The sequence below is a fragment of the Culex quinquefasciatus genome, chromosome 1, assembly GCF_015732765.1.
Source record: "Culex quinquefasciatus strain JHB chromosome 1, VPISU_Cqui_1.0_pri_paternal, whole genome shotgun sequence".
NCBI classification, from domain to species: domain Eukaryota; kingdom Metazoa; phylum Arthropoda; class Insecta; order Diptera; family Culicidae; genus Culex; species Culex quinquefasciatus.
Window position 1 is genome coordinate 33,223,853 of NC_051861.1, and position 14,797 is coordinate 33,238,649.

At 33.2% G+C, this 14,797-nt stretch overlaps 1 protein-coding gene across 1 annotated transcript in view; it reads right to left on the bottom strand.

The window, feature by feature from the left end:
- LOC6046598 (esterase B1) overlaps positions 1-7,858 on the bottom strand; it is a 43,099-nt gene extending 35,241 nt beyond the window's left edge. The window contains exon 1 of the mRNA XM_038248734.1: positions 7,751-7,858. The gene's annotated coding sequence lies outside the window, so the exon portion shown is untranslated. The remainder of the gene's footprint in view (positions 1-7,750) is intronic.
- Positions 7,859-14,797: the final 6,939 nt, after the last annotated feature.

Sequence of the window (14,797 nt, forward strand, 5' to 3'; positions counted from 1 at the left end):
ATAACAAAAACTGTTATTATTTTCACAGAGCGAGGAAGTCGGAGCTGACGTTGAAGTTTGCAAATTGCAAATAAACCAAAACAGTAACTTTTTTTTTGTTATGAAGACATACCAGTTCAATAAGGGTAATTCTCTACCAACTCACACGAAATCGGGAAAAGTTGCCCCGACCCCTCTTCGATTTGCGTGAAACTTTGTCCTAAGGGGTAACTTTTGTCCCTGATCACGAAACCGAGGTCCGTTTTATGATATCTCGTGACGGAGGGGCGGTACGACCCCTTCCATTTTTGAACATGCGAAAAAAGAGGTGTTTTTCAACAATTTGCAGCCTGAATCGGTGATGAGATAGAAATTTGGTGTCAAAGGGACTTTTATGTAAAATTAGACGCCCGATTTGATGGCGTACTCAGAATTCCGAATAAACGTATTTTTCATCGAAAAAAACACTAAAAAAGTTTTAAAAATTCTCCCATTTTCCGTTACTTGACTGTAAAAATTTTGGAACATGTCATTTATGGGAAATTTAATGTACTTTTCGAATCTACATTGTCCCAGAAGGGTCATTTTTTCATTTAGAACAAAATTTTTCATTTTAAAATTTCGTGTTTTTTTCTAACTTTGCAGGGTTATTTTTTAGAGTGTAACAATGTTCTACAAAGTTGTAGAGCAGACAATTACAAAAATTTCGATATATAGACATAAGGGGTTTGCTTATAAACATCACGAGTTATCGCGATTTTACAAAAAAAAGTTTTGAAAAAGTTACTTTTTGCGTTTCTCTTTGTTTCGTCGTCCGTGCCTGTCGCGGGTGACCATGAATGGCCATGATCGATGACGACCAACTTTTTCAAAACTTTTTTTCGTAAAATCGCGATAACTCGTGATGTTTATAAGCAAACCCCTTATGTCTCTATATCAAATTTTTTGTAATTGTCTGCTCTACAACTTTGTAGAACATTGTTACACTCTAAAAAATAACCCTGCAAAGTTAGAAAAAACACGAAATTTTAAAATGAAAAATTTTGTTCTAAATGAAAAAATGACCCTTCTGGGACAATGTAGATTCGAAAAGTACATGAAATTTCCCATAAAATGACATGTTCCAAAATTTTACAGTCGAGTAACGGAAAATGGGAGAATTTTAAAACTTTTAGTGTTTTTTCGATGAAAATACGTTTATTCGGAATTCTGAGTACGCCATCAAATCGGGCGTCTAATTACATAAAAGTCCCTTTGACACCAAATTTCTATCTCATCACAGGCTGCAAATTATTGAAAAACACCTCTTTTCACATGTTCAATAATGGAAGGGGTCGTACCGCCCCTCCGTCACGAGATATCAAAAAACGGACCTCGGATTCGTGATCAGGGACAAAAGTTACCCCTTAGGACAAAGTTTCACGCAAATCGAAGAGGGGTCGGGGCAACTGCTGTGTGAGTTGGCGGAGAATTACCCATAACATTTTTTGTTATTATGCCTCTCCACCTCTCCGCACAAAATAACAAATATTGTTATTCTTTCATGATTCCTTCTGTGTTATTGGTTTGTTATTGCAATAACAACATTATAACAGTTTAAGTTATTCTTCGAACCAATCTCTGCAAAATTTTCGTGAATTTATAAAAAAAATATTTTCATGTAGTAGGTATTCAGTTTTTTAATGTGCATCCTCAAAAATCATGATTCATAAAACAAATTGAAAGTGTTCAATTTGAGGAAATGAACGAAAATCATTGTTTTAAGATGTATGCTTAGTAATTTACAATTGATTTAGTATTTAATAATAATTTTTTGTCTCTTGATTTGTTGGGAAGCTCGGATTTTTTTTATTTGGCTAACAATGTAAAAATTAAAAACATTTTCTTATCAAGTCTCCACTCTTCAATATTCAAAACAAATATTTTTAACATAAGAAATGTAAAACTTAAAACAAGAGATTAAATTTTCCATTTTCCATTTTCATCTGCTGGAAAAAAAAATCATTTTTTCTTATTTGATTTGATTACATTATTGGGCATTGCTAATGGGAAAAAACAGTGCGGATTCGTTAATTCGATTGAAGGTGCATTCAAATCAGCGAATCCGAATTCGCTAATCGGAACGACTGACAGCTGTCAAAAGCACGAAACCGACTAGCAAAGGGGCCGAAATGTGATATTTGCTAGCATTTGAATTAGCGGACATTCCAAGTAGCGAAAATCGAACTAACTAGTCAAATCTGTAAGAGCATTTACAAATCCACAAACAATAATCATAAAGCAATACATAAATCAAACACAGAACTTTATGGTATGTCTTGAAATTTATAAAGAGTCAATATTATGATAGTATCCCACTGAGCGAATTGTCACTGGTCTGGTCGTAAATTTGCAAAATTGAATCCAGCAGTGAAAGTTACAAAACGTGGGACAAGGGTGTTATTATTGAATTTAGCTTCGTTAAGCCCAATGTCAAATTTGGCCCACGACACGTCAAGTCAGTGTCATTCAGTCATGCACACACAAAACTCACATTCACACACTTCCTCACGCAAAAATGCACGCCTCATGGTTTCGGGGTAAAATTTGAACTTGAGCACGGAACACCACAATAAACGCTACAAAAGACTTAACATCTTTTGTGCGGTTGCTGGACTAAGTCGCTCTTCAAGAACATGAATAGCTTTTCCAGTCGTGCCGCCGCCGGTAGACCAAGAGTCGGTTTGGTGGTGCCCTTTGAATGATTTATGCTTCTGAAAATTAATGCCCAAGGATGAACTTGTGTTTTTCATTTAAAAAGTTTACACCTACAAAAATAAGTTAATTAAAGTTGTTAAAACAATCAATTTAAATCAAGTAAACGTGTTCAATTGAATAACCCAAATTTTGAACACAAAAGAAATACGAAAAAAGCAAACAATCTTCTTCACAAACAAACTCTCTGCTCAAAACCACACTATCAACATCTTCTTTTCATTAACGTTTACAACCCGCAGAGCCGCAGACTGATTCATCTTGGTGTTTTGACACCCGCACCGACAACGACGACGCGACGTATTAGCCCAAGAGACAACCACCACTGACTGGACTGATGGAAGCCTTGAATTGACGAAGCCGGCCTGGGGTGGTGGCATTGAAAATATTAAATTTAAATCACTTTTTTTTTTTGCGCAACTTGCTGTAAGCGATCGGATGTACTGAGAGCACTTGCTGATGTAATTGAAACGAAAGTGTGGCCGGATTTGAACCGACTTTTTTTCGATTTTAGAAGAATTTTTTTTCTATTTTGAATTATTGTCTGTTTTATTATTTTATCTTGATTCTTGCTTATTGTTTTGGTCGGTTTAGTTCAATAATAACTTTGCAATTTTTAAAATTTGAGAGAAAACAAGCAAAAATTCAGCATTTTAAATATTTTTTAAATCGTAAAAATATTTTCAATAACTTTCAATGTTTTTTATGTTTCTTTTGAAGAACAAATTAAGATTTAGATTTTTGAAAAACTAATGTTTACAAGACAACTGAACGAACCTTTTTTTTTAAATAATATTGATTGTTGGAAACATAACTTCTAAAAAGGCAATAAAATTTGAAAAACATGCAAAACATTTTTATGTTGCATTTTTTAAACTATTTAAACAATAAATTTAGTTTGTAAAACCCTTACTAATCCTTCCAGAGGTGGTAGCTCGAAAAATTAAAATGATATACAGTCCAGACTCGATTATCCGAAGGCCTCGGAAAAATTTCAGGTTGGATAATCAAAACTTCGGATCTGGGTGATGAATAGAAATAATAATAGGGGAGCTGGGGGTAAGACGGCCAGGCGGGGTAAGACGACCACCCCACTGTTTTAATAAGTATACTAATGAATATTACTGTTCATGTTCAGCAATACTGTTCCTCATGCTAAATAATGCATATGGAGTAACCTTTGCCAGAAATATTGTTTGAAATAGTATAAAAATAGCTCAAAATAAACAAATATTTTTTAACTTAAAACTGGATGTAATTTTCATGAATTACAACTTAGGCATTTTTGTTAAATAACAACATGTTTTTCTGTCTCCAAATATTTTTTCATGTCAAATTGAAGTGTTCCCTAGATTATGTCCCTCGAAAAAGTTCAAAAAATGCGATGAACTGTTTACAAAAAATGTTTAAATAAATAATTTATTTGGGGGCAAGACGGCCACCTCCTCCGGGGGTAAGACGGCCACCCGTAATTTGTAGATTTTATTTGATATAGGTTATATTTTTGACGGTTTTTGACTATTAAGACATATTTGTAGATAAAGGAAAAATATTTTCAATAAAACTATCCATTTTTAATCAAAATGCTGTTAACTACCGTTTCGACAACATTCTTTACTGTGATATAGCAAAACTCATTGAATAGTATGAAATCCTATCAAACTTTTCATAAAAATCGCTAATTTAATATTGTTTACATAATTTTGATTTACTTATTCTAATCGAAATACACAAACTAATTTTTTTTGTATCAAATTGTGTTTGTTTTGTAGTAAAAATTCATAGTTTTTCATAAAATGTGGTCGCAATAATATGAAATTCACTGAACCAAAATATGAAATTTTTTAAACTGCATTTTTCTTCACATTTGAAACCTGATTTTTTTCAACCAAAAAAGTTATGATGTTCAGAGAAGTCTGTTGAACCAACCATGTAGGTGTTTGGGTGGATTTAGCAAAGTTATTAAGTTAATTTATGCACCTTTTAGAGCAAAATACTTTCTTCAGGTTTTGATGGAAAATTGTCAAAGGAGTTCCATAAAAATGCAATGCTGACTACCCGAGCAGACGAAAATACCTTGGGAAGGTCAGTTTTTGATATTGTGAGATGATCGAAATATGTTATTGGGTTGATCGTATTAGTTTTTAAAATAACAAAAATCAATAAAAAAGATTTGTTCGAAGAATAACTTAAACTGTTTTTATGTTGTTATTGCAATAACAAACCAATAACACAGAAGGAATCCAGAAGGAATAACAAGATTTGTTATTTTGTGCGGAGAGGTGGAGCAGCATAATAACAAAAATTGTTATTGAACTGGTACGTCTCCATAACAAAAAAAAGTTACTGTTTTGGTTTATTTGCAATTTGCAAATAAACCTGCAGTTGCCATAACTCTTCTGTATTAGTCAGGGCTGCAGATTCAAGGAACCTTCAAGCAACTTTGAATCCATACTTTGAAGACAACTCCGACTCTGGATGCAGGATATGACGTCAACGTCGACTTCAGCTCTCCAAAAATACCCAACTTCACAGATTCCGACTCCAAGTAAAAGTTGCTGAAAACTAGCTGAATCCGATGCCGTCTCCGAGGTCTCACTCCACCTCGTACTTCAACGACAGCTCCGACTTCCTCGCGCTGTGAAAATAATAACAGTTTTTGTTATTCACATTTCAAAAATTCTCAATAAATAAATTAATTCCTTTAGGGAATATAATTTTATCGGATTAATTTTAGCTTAAGGACCCCATTTCATGATCAAATAAATGACCACGATGAAATTGGTCAATATTAAGCATTGTTCTAGCCAATTTTAGTAAGTCCCTTGAAAATCAACTTTCAAAATTTCAACTTTTAAGAATAATTTTAGCTAAAGGATCCCATTTCAAGGCCAAAATAATGGCCCCGACAAAAATGGTCAATATTATCCCATAGTTCTAGCCAATTTTTGCAAAGTACCTTAGGGGGTATATCAAATGATTAAAAAAAAGCAACTTTCAAAATTAATTTTATCTAAAGGACCCCATTTTATGGTCAAATTACTGACCCTGACGAATCGGTCAAAATTTTCCCACAGTTCTAGCCAATTTTGAACAAAGTCCATTAGGGGGTATATCAAATAATTTTAAAAAAATCAACTTTCAAAATTTCAACTTTTAAGAATCATTTTAACTTAAGGACCCCATTTCATGGCCAAAATAATGACACCGAAAAAATTGGACAAAATTATCCCAAAGTTCTAAACATATTTAACAAAAGAAAAAATAATAACTGATTGTGTTATGGACACTTTAAAACTTTTCCATTTGTGCCATTTATGGTAATTTTATTTCTAAGTCAGAGTTTTTGAAATGTATAACATTTCCTCTTATTAGCGTGTTATAAAACATTTTCAATATAATATCACTCCAATACCAAATTTTGTTATTTTATCAGAAACTGTTATTATTTATATCATCTTAAAGTTGAAGTTCAGGATAAAATAATAACACTTTTTGTTATTTTAACAGGGTTTGTTTTTGAAATATTATTAATTTTGTTATTAAGCTTTTTTAACTTTTCGAAACAAATAAGTTTTAATTAAGAAAAAATTACGAAAAAAGTTGCTGTACTACGGAATTAAAAAAATAAATATTTAAACCAACTCAAAAGTGCTAAATACGATTATTTATGTGGCAAAATGCATTTTACATTGCTTTCAGATTTTCAGACGAAAATTAAATCAATCTGCATTTTAAAAAAATCAAAAACTTTATCAATACAAAAATGTAAAGTTTCTTTTTTAAAAAGGTCAGACATCTTCTAATATCTTTGTCTGAAAACAAAAGTTGTTGACAAAAAGTTTAAACAAGCATAATTTCAAAAAAAAAATATATCTAGGAATTGGTGAGGAAAAAAAAATAGGCGGGCTTCGATTTAAAAAAAACACATCAAAAAACTATTTTCAAAGGAAGTTTTTTCCTCTCGTGTTAAGTCTGCGCAGTAATTTTTGACAACTTTTGCAGGTTAAAGTTATTTTTTTTAACCCACCAGCAGTCGCGTGCGTATATTTTGACACATTTAAATGTATTGTGAGTACTTCATTATTTGACAGCTTCTCTAATCAATACGAAACTTTTTTGTTCAAATTATAAAATATTAATTTACAAGTAGCTACGAACTGCTTCTACAATTAAACTGCAATCAACATTAGCATCGTGAAAAAGCTGGCCTCCATTTCATAAATTCGACCATCTTTCAATTCACGTTTAGGGTGCAACAGTACAAAATCAACCATCGAAATATCGATTTAAGCAACTCCAGCGCACTTTTACTTCTCTCTCCTTCACATCACTTCGAGCTAGCTTCGAAGGTAAGCTTTAGTAAATGAAATAAACACTGGCCCCACTAGCTCTTGTCTGCATCCATTCAAAATCCGTTTATTTTTCGCGCCATTTCTTCGCCGCAAATCTTCGCATTTTGACTTGCTCATTCTCTCACTCTCACTCTCACTCTCGTGCAGCAATTCAGTTTTCGACTTCATCCACACTCTTTCTTCGCTTCTTGTACTTTGCTTGTTTACTTCTGTTTACTTGTTCGTTTTTTTTGCTTATTTTTTTCTTGTACACACTATTACTTAATCCTGGCCCGGCTTTGACTCTGTTATCAACACAGTTTTCCGTCTGTTCTTCGTCTCCGTTGCCATTTGCTTTGCTAAAAATTTCCTTCTTCTCATCTTCTTCTTCTTCTTGTGCATTTTGCCAGCCTCTTTAGTCACACTTTTGGGTAGTACACGGACCTGCCAAACGTTTCAAATGTGGCAACCGAGTTGACCACTAATTCGGTGTCACGATTTGGAACACCAATAAAAAAGCGTTTCCAGTTTTGCTCGACATCTTCAAAAGTTCACGCTCCAAATTGAATTGTATGAATTTTGAAAGACTTCTTCCTCGTTCAACTTCCTTTTCCACGAAAACTAATGAAAAGCAATATTTTGAAACCATTTCCAAAAACCAAAATCACTTCTGCTCAAATTACCCAATTCCACTGTGCCGAGCAGCCTCTGCCACACTCCGAAACGCCGAAACTCCGAAGAACCGAACTTTGCAACAACAACAAAAAACCACGACCGTCCCAGCTGACTGCTGGCAGTTGACTGACGGAAAGTTGTCTCGATGCACGAGCTTAGTATATACAACACGTCAAGCACGGAGTAGCATAGTATACTCTCAGCTCAGTAGAACTGACCGGCAAGGCAAGTTGGCTTAATATGTTTGACGGCGCAAGTCTCTGACCGTTAAGGTTTGGCGCAAAACCGGCCACGTGCGTGCATGGCGTGTGAAGTTTGAGGCTTGCAATGTAGTGAGAGAAACAAGTTGGAGTTTTGCTCCGTGAGAGTGCGGTTGGACTGACTGAATCTGGAAAAGAAGAATTTGCGGAATGAGGAACTAGCTTTGGTTGCGCTAGAACGCGTTTGTGACACAAATTTGAAGTTAAAGTTGAATTAATGTTTATTTTAAATTAAAGGCCATAACAATATGTTTTACTTGGTTCCGAATTGAGTATAAGGAGCGGAAGTTAGCAAACTGTATTTCAAATTTCAAGCTAAATTTAGAAGTACTTACGGAAAAGGTATAAAATTAAAATACCTAGTTGACAAATAGATACAACCAGAAATTCCGCCATTTTGAAACTTATTTCTATGGAAAAAAATCCAAGCACTACTGGTAATACAGTACTTGTTCGGTAACCGGGCTGAGAACGTACCCAGTGATAGAATGCTGCTCGCTTACTGGGCTCATCGAAAAATGACGAGGGGATCATCGATGCATTATATTTTATCAACAAAAAATTAAAAGTAACGTAACTCAAAAAATCCAGACCGTACCCTTCAAATATCCGGCCGGTAACGCCCAGTAACCGAACAAGTACTGTAGCTGTTTTCGTACGTAAGTGCCTAAAAAATTTAAAAGTAATTTTGTAAATTAAACAATCTACTGTATAGTAGCAAAACCCCGATTTAATCCCACCAGGGGTGAGATAGAGCCTTTCTTACTAAAGAATATAACTTCTTTCAATTCATAACATCGACTTTGTTTATTTATAACGTCAGCACAAAAGAAAGTGACATGATACAAAAAATGTTATGATGAAAGCAAGGAATTATTAATGATGTGTTTTCCAAAAGAAATTGAAAAAGAAATTTTCACCAAAAGAATATTTTTAATCGTAAAATTCTTAATCAAACAAGCGTTTATGACAAACGCGAGCATAGCAAGCTTCTCATGCGCCAGTGACGTCGAAAACCGCGGTATTGGATCCTAAAATGAAGCTTAGATTGCTGATATTATAGTTTACAGCGATAAAGCTTATTATTCTGAGTACAATGACCCTTTGTACGACCACAAAGAGTTTAAAATGGATTTTTAAATCAATTTTAAAAAATTAGCCTCGCGGTCCTTCTTGACAGAAAAGCTCCTACTTGACAGTTCGTTCCAAGGAGACCATAGTTGATCCATCGAAAAAATGTTGTCTTGCCAAAAAAAAATTTTGCATTAAAATGAAAAAAAGTGATCAGAAATGGTTTTTAATCGTGTTTTTTACCGTTGTACATAAAAATTGACATAGGGCTTTAGTACCCAATTGGTGTTTTAGTTTTGGTACGAGCCCAAAAACCGAAAAAAGCAGGAGCAAAGCAGAACCGAGGTACAAGTGAACCGCGTGTGCCGCACAGTGCAGGCAAGCTTGCCATTCAGCATCTACGAAAGTGAGAGAGTCAGAGATAGCTATTTTTACAACCACACCACTACACACTCAATCGCGATACCTTACACAGAAAAAAATATGTAAATTTACACAGCACGTAATTACTGTTTCTTATGTAAACTCACTCAATGTAATGTTGAAATATGATGTAAAGAGTAAAAAGTCATGGAAATTGCTCCAATGTAAATCTAAATCTAATGTAAATCATGAATCTAATGGAAACGTTGAGCATGGAAACTCAAATCTGATGAATTTCTACCCGTGTTTGGCTTCCTGTAAATTCCTATTTAATGTAAATCATATATCCAATGTATTTCTGCCAAACGTTGACTTCAAAACTACCCTAACTAAAAATAGTAATATTTGGTTCTCTTTCTATTAGAGCGTCCAATTTCCCATCCCGGGGAAAAATTTCCCGGGATTTTCCGGAAAAAAATATTTCCCGTTTCCCGGAAAATTTGTTAATTTCCCGGAGATTCCCGAAATACAAGCAGAAGTATAAATTTTCCTACCTTTTTGGCACAAATGTTTTGAAATTATACAAAAAATAATAAATTGGAGAACCTGATTTGATTTTATTTATTTCAATGTAATGAACCAATCAGCTTGTCTGTAAATTTCATGTCAAGGTTTAATTCAGATAATAAAAAAAAATTACGCTGTTATGGAATGAATATAAACTATTTTATTTTTGACAACCTTTTTGAATGTTTTTTTTTTGTAAAATCATTTGAAAATAAGATATTTACATCTTCCGTCCAAGATCAACATTGAGATTTGCTTGACTTTTATTTACCTTGAACATGTTGGATGGAAATTGAACTGATATAATATTTTTTTTTGAAAAGGTTTGTGTGAAAAGAATTTGTTTCTAAGTATTCGAGAAATTATAGATTGAAGTTATAAATTTATGAAGCACGTGAGCTTTTTTTTTGTGCAATGGCGCACTACACATGTTAATAAATGACAAGAAGAGTGCTAGGCGTCATCTAACCTAAGGCGCTCTCCAGGATCCCTTCGAAAGATTGGCTGCGCTAGGGTCTGATTAGATTAGATTAGATTAGATTAGATTAGAAGCACGTGAGCTACCAAGGGCAAAAGAGGATATAGGATATGAAAAAAATATCGTTGAATTTCAACCACTTTTAAATACTCAAAATTATTTTAATCTAATTGATTTATTAGGCTGAATACCATATAACTAAAATCATATCATAAAACCATTAAAAAAAATTAAAAAACAACTTCATATCAAATTTTCAAGTTAAAAAGCGCTAGAAATTAGATTTTTAAGGTAAATTCAATGATTATTTATTTATTCACAGGTTGAATTTTTTGGTTTTTTTATTTTATTTTTATGGTCACTGAGACAAATTTAAAAGCAATTTTATGGTTGTGGAGCATAGATTTTCACTGTCCAAACACTTTGATTTAAAAAAATCCTTCTCAACAAAAATACTAAAAATATTTTCATTCATTTGGGACGATTTGAAAGATTTAAAAATTAGAAAGTTTACATATTTTCTCAAAGTTGCAAGGGGCGTCAAATTTTCCAGGGTTTTGAATTTCCCGGGAAACGGGAATTCCCGGGATCTCGGGAATTTTTTGAAACACTAATAAAATCTATGTTTTCATTTTATATGTTATGGTTTTCAAGCTTAAATTCATAGAATTAGCTCAATCATATTATCTGGTGAAAATCAACATTTCAATCTAAACAAGGATGACAGTTTTTGAATAACTTAAATGAAATTAAAATAAATAAATACGACAAGTGCTGTAAAAAACAAGTTTTACAACAAGTTGCTTGCAACATTTTTTGCAATCCTGAATCAACGCCTTTTGAATGGAATTTTTGGAAACATCAATGTGTTAAATAAATTCACCGTTAAAATTTGAAAAAATAAAATAAGATTTTACTTATTGATACTATTGCTGAAAAGTTCAACTTTCACCAAAAAAAAATTGCAAAAAAAAAATATTTTATAAATTATATTTAAGTTACTACCGCAAACTAGGAAAAACAGGAATACAGCCTGAATAAGTAAGGAGAAGGAAATTTTAGAGCAATAAATTTGGAAATCGGTTTTCTGTGAAATTGTTTTGTTCTGTTCCTGTTTTAAACGAAGTCATTCAAAACATCATGCAAAAAAATAGCTAAATAGTTGTCTTAATTCGTTTCATTTGTCCTGATTTGCCACACATGCCGGTGTTTGATGAAAAATAATTTGATTTGATTGTTTCCAAATCATAAATATATGTAGATTTCCAATCTCTTAAAAATATATAAAATCAAATAGGAAATTTTTAAAGCAAAAGGCATTTTTCAGATCGGTAAACTAAAATTTTAACAGTTTGCCTAATAAACCAATATAATGCTGATATATGCTGAATACAGATTATAATGCTTTAAAATTATTATCGATTACTGTTCATCTATTTCCACAACCAAATATCCCAAGTAACATTTTTTTCCAGGAGTTCTACAAGAGCTCTTCAAGATAGCTACAGCATAGCAGTTTGGACCGCGGTAGGATAAAATTCTCTTCAAAACTTCTTCAGGAGTTTGGAAGAGTACTTGAAGAGAATTTTATCCTACCGCGGTCCAAACTGCTATGCTGTAGTTATCTTGAAGAGCTCTTGTAGAACTCCTGGGAAAAAATGTTACTTGGGATGTATTTCCAGACCATTTTTTTTTTTAATTTCGGGAATTCCCGGGACAAATTATAAAAAATCCCGGAAATCTTGTCCCGGGAATTCCCGGGATGAACGCACTAGTTGCATGATTTTTTACAAGCAGTCAACTCATAAATTGATCCACACACTCATTTTGACCATTAAAGTTGCTGCTCTATACAATTTTGTTGCAAAAGATCAATCAGAAAGAGGATTAGAATAATGTTCGTTAAATTTCAAATTTCCCGAGAATTCCGGAGATTTCCCGGAAAATTTGTTGAAAATTTCCCGTTTCCCGGGAATTTTGTAACCTGAGAAATTGGACGCTCTACTTTCTATCGCTCTCATACTTCGCTGGCCCACTGCCTGAGCCTCGCCCTGAACAAGTTGATGCTTTAGCCGCTCGTTTATAAAATGCGAAGATGGCTCAGTCGGCAGCGGGTAGCAGCAGTAACACTGAACATTCTACTCGATCCGTTCGATTCCAGTCCAGCGTTATTCCACTTGGCCGTCGACGAGAAAGCGTCCCCTACCTGTGAAACAACTTTTTAAAATCCGAATTTCCTTTTGCTGCCCGCTTCACTCATTTTAAAATAGAACATAGGCCACACCCTTTTCCTACTGCAATCCAAGTCGAGTTTCTCATTCCCATTGGCCAATCAGAATTAGTTGATTTGAACTAATGTAAATTCTAAAAGTAATGTAAATTCCAAAACTAATGTAAATTTTCAAAACTAATGTAAATTTCCAATGGATCTAATGTAAATTTCCAATGAACCTAATGTAAATTTCCAATGAACCTAATGTAAATATACATCATGTACCATGTACCAAAAGGTATCATGATAATGATGTTAATTTACAGAAATATTTTTTTCTTTGTGGGTTAGTGATTTTTGACGGTTTCGTGGACGACGTAAAATTCGTTAAATTTATCAATTTATCAAATCTTTTTTTTTAAATAACAACATAATAAATATTTCATCCATACAGACTAGGTATTTATGTAAATTTTATTATTTTACAGTTGAAAAGCTTTATATGAACCATTATAGAAAAAAATAAATTATATTTTTATTTGCTGTAATAAAAATGTTAATGCTATTTTATTTGAAAGATATAGTTTCAAATTAAATTAAAAAGATCAAGCTTTGTTTTATTCAAATTAAAATGAAGGGTATTCTTTATCTTTGAAATAAACTTTTAAAAACATTTCAGGTTTTTTTCTGAGTCCTGTTTAATTTTAACGATATTTCATTAGTTGGGTGGATAATTCCCGTGAAAGTTGAAAAATACTACTTTTTTTTTGTTTTTGTTTTCATTTTGAATAAAAATTTTGATTTTATTACAAATTAATGTATTACTTTTGCGTGTTGATTTAGAATTAATTATTTTTCGCAAAAATTCAAATTATTTCTCTCATTTTGGCTGGACAAGATTGTTAAATATTGCTTTGATATGAAATTCAATAAAATGATGCAAATCAGCGAACATTTTTGTAAGATTTGTTAGTCGAATATTTAAAAAAGCAGTTCAATAAATGAGAATACGCATGTCCCACATTATGTTTCGTTTGTTTTTTTTTTTGAAAAACTTTAGATTTTCAGAGTTATTTTAATATTTTTCACGTTCCGCGAAATTTGCGTGAAATTGAGGTCCCCGTGAAATTGTCAGTTTTCGAGCGTGAAAAATCACTAAGCCTACACACAAAAAAAAATTGTGATTGTTACATCATTTATGATGCAACACTTTTGCACGTCATTAAACATTTAAATTCAAATGCAATTTGATGTAAATTTGCAACAAATTATACGTAAAAACATGATTTTACGTGTGATTCAACCGTTTATATCGAATCTCAAGTTTACATCAACTGAGTTTACATGTGATTCATTTTTTCCGTGTCGAGTAAATTCACATATTTTTTTCTGTGTAGGACATAAAAAATGTGTTCGTTTTGACCTTGGCCAAATGCAGTGCAAACAAATACTCTAAGCCCAAACTAAAAAAAAAAATGCTTGTTCCGTAAATTATACCTTGCAGGTGATATTTCGTTCAATGGAAGATCAAAACTCAGATCTAAACTACTTCCTTCGCTTAACCTTGACCACGCGTGCAGCGTACAGAGCCGCATGTGCTCGTCCGATTCTACAAGATTCAGAAGCAAAAAAAAAATCTTCCGAGATCAATTATCCTCCAAACTGCATCTTGACCATCACACACGTGCTGATTCTTCGTGTGGACAAAGAAACGCACTAAACTTCAGCCGTTCCACGATCTCCATGCGTATGATTTGATCTGGCGCTCAGGAGTGTTCTGGTGCTGGTTCGTTCTGTTTTTTTATACCGAAATTGGTTTCCGAACAGTAATTGAACTGTCTTGTGAACCGGACCATGTGCAATCCGGTAAAGTGACTGACCTTGGATCAGCTGGCTGATCATAATATTTAAAAGAGGGGGGGCAGACGACGAACCTTTATTTTTGGTTACATTTTTTAAGGTGAAAGGAAATCCCCCTTCAGATCGTGCTGTGTCTCATAAATAGTTGTTGCAAAACATTTCAAGTGGTTTAATTTTAAGTGAGCGCCATGTGTGCGTGGTTTAAGGGGTTTGGGGTTTTGGCCCGAAAAAAAAAACTGTAAAA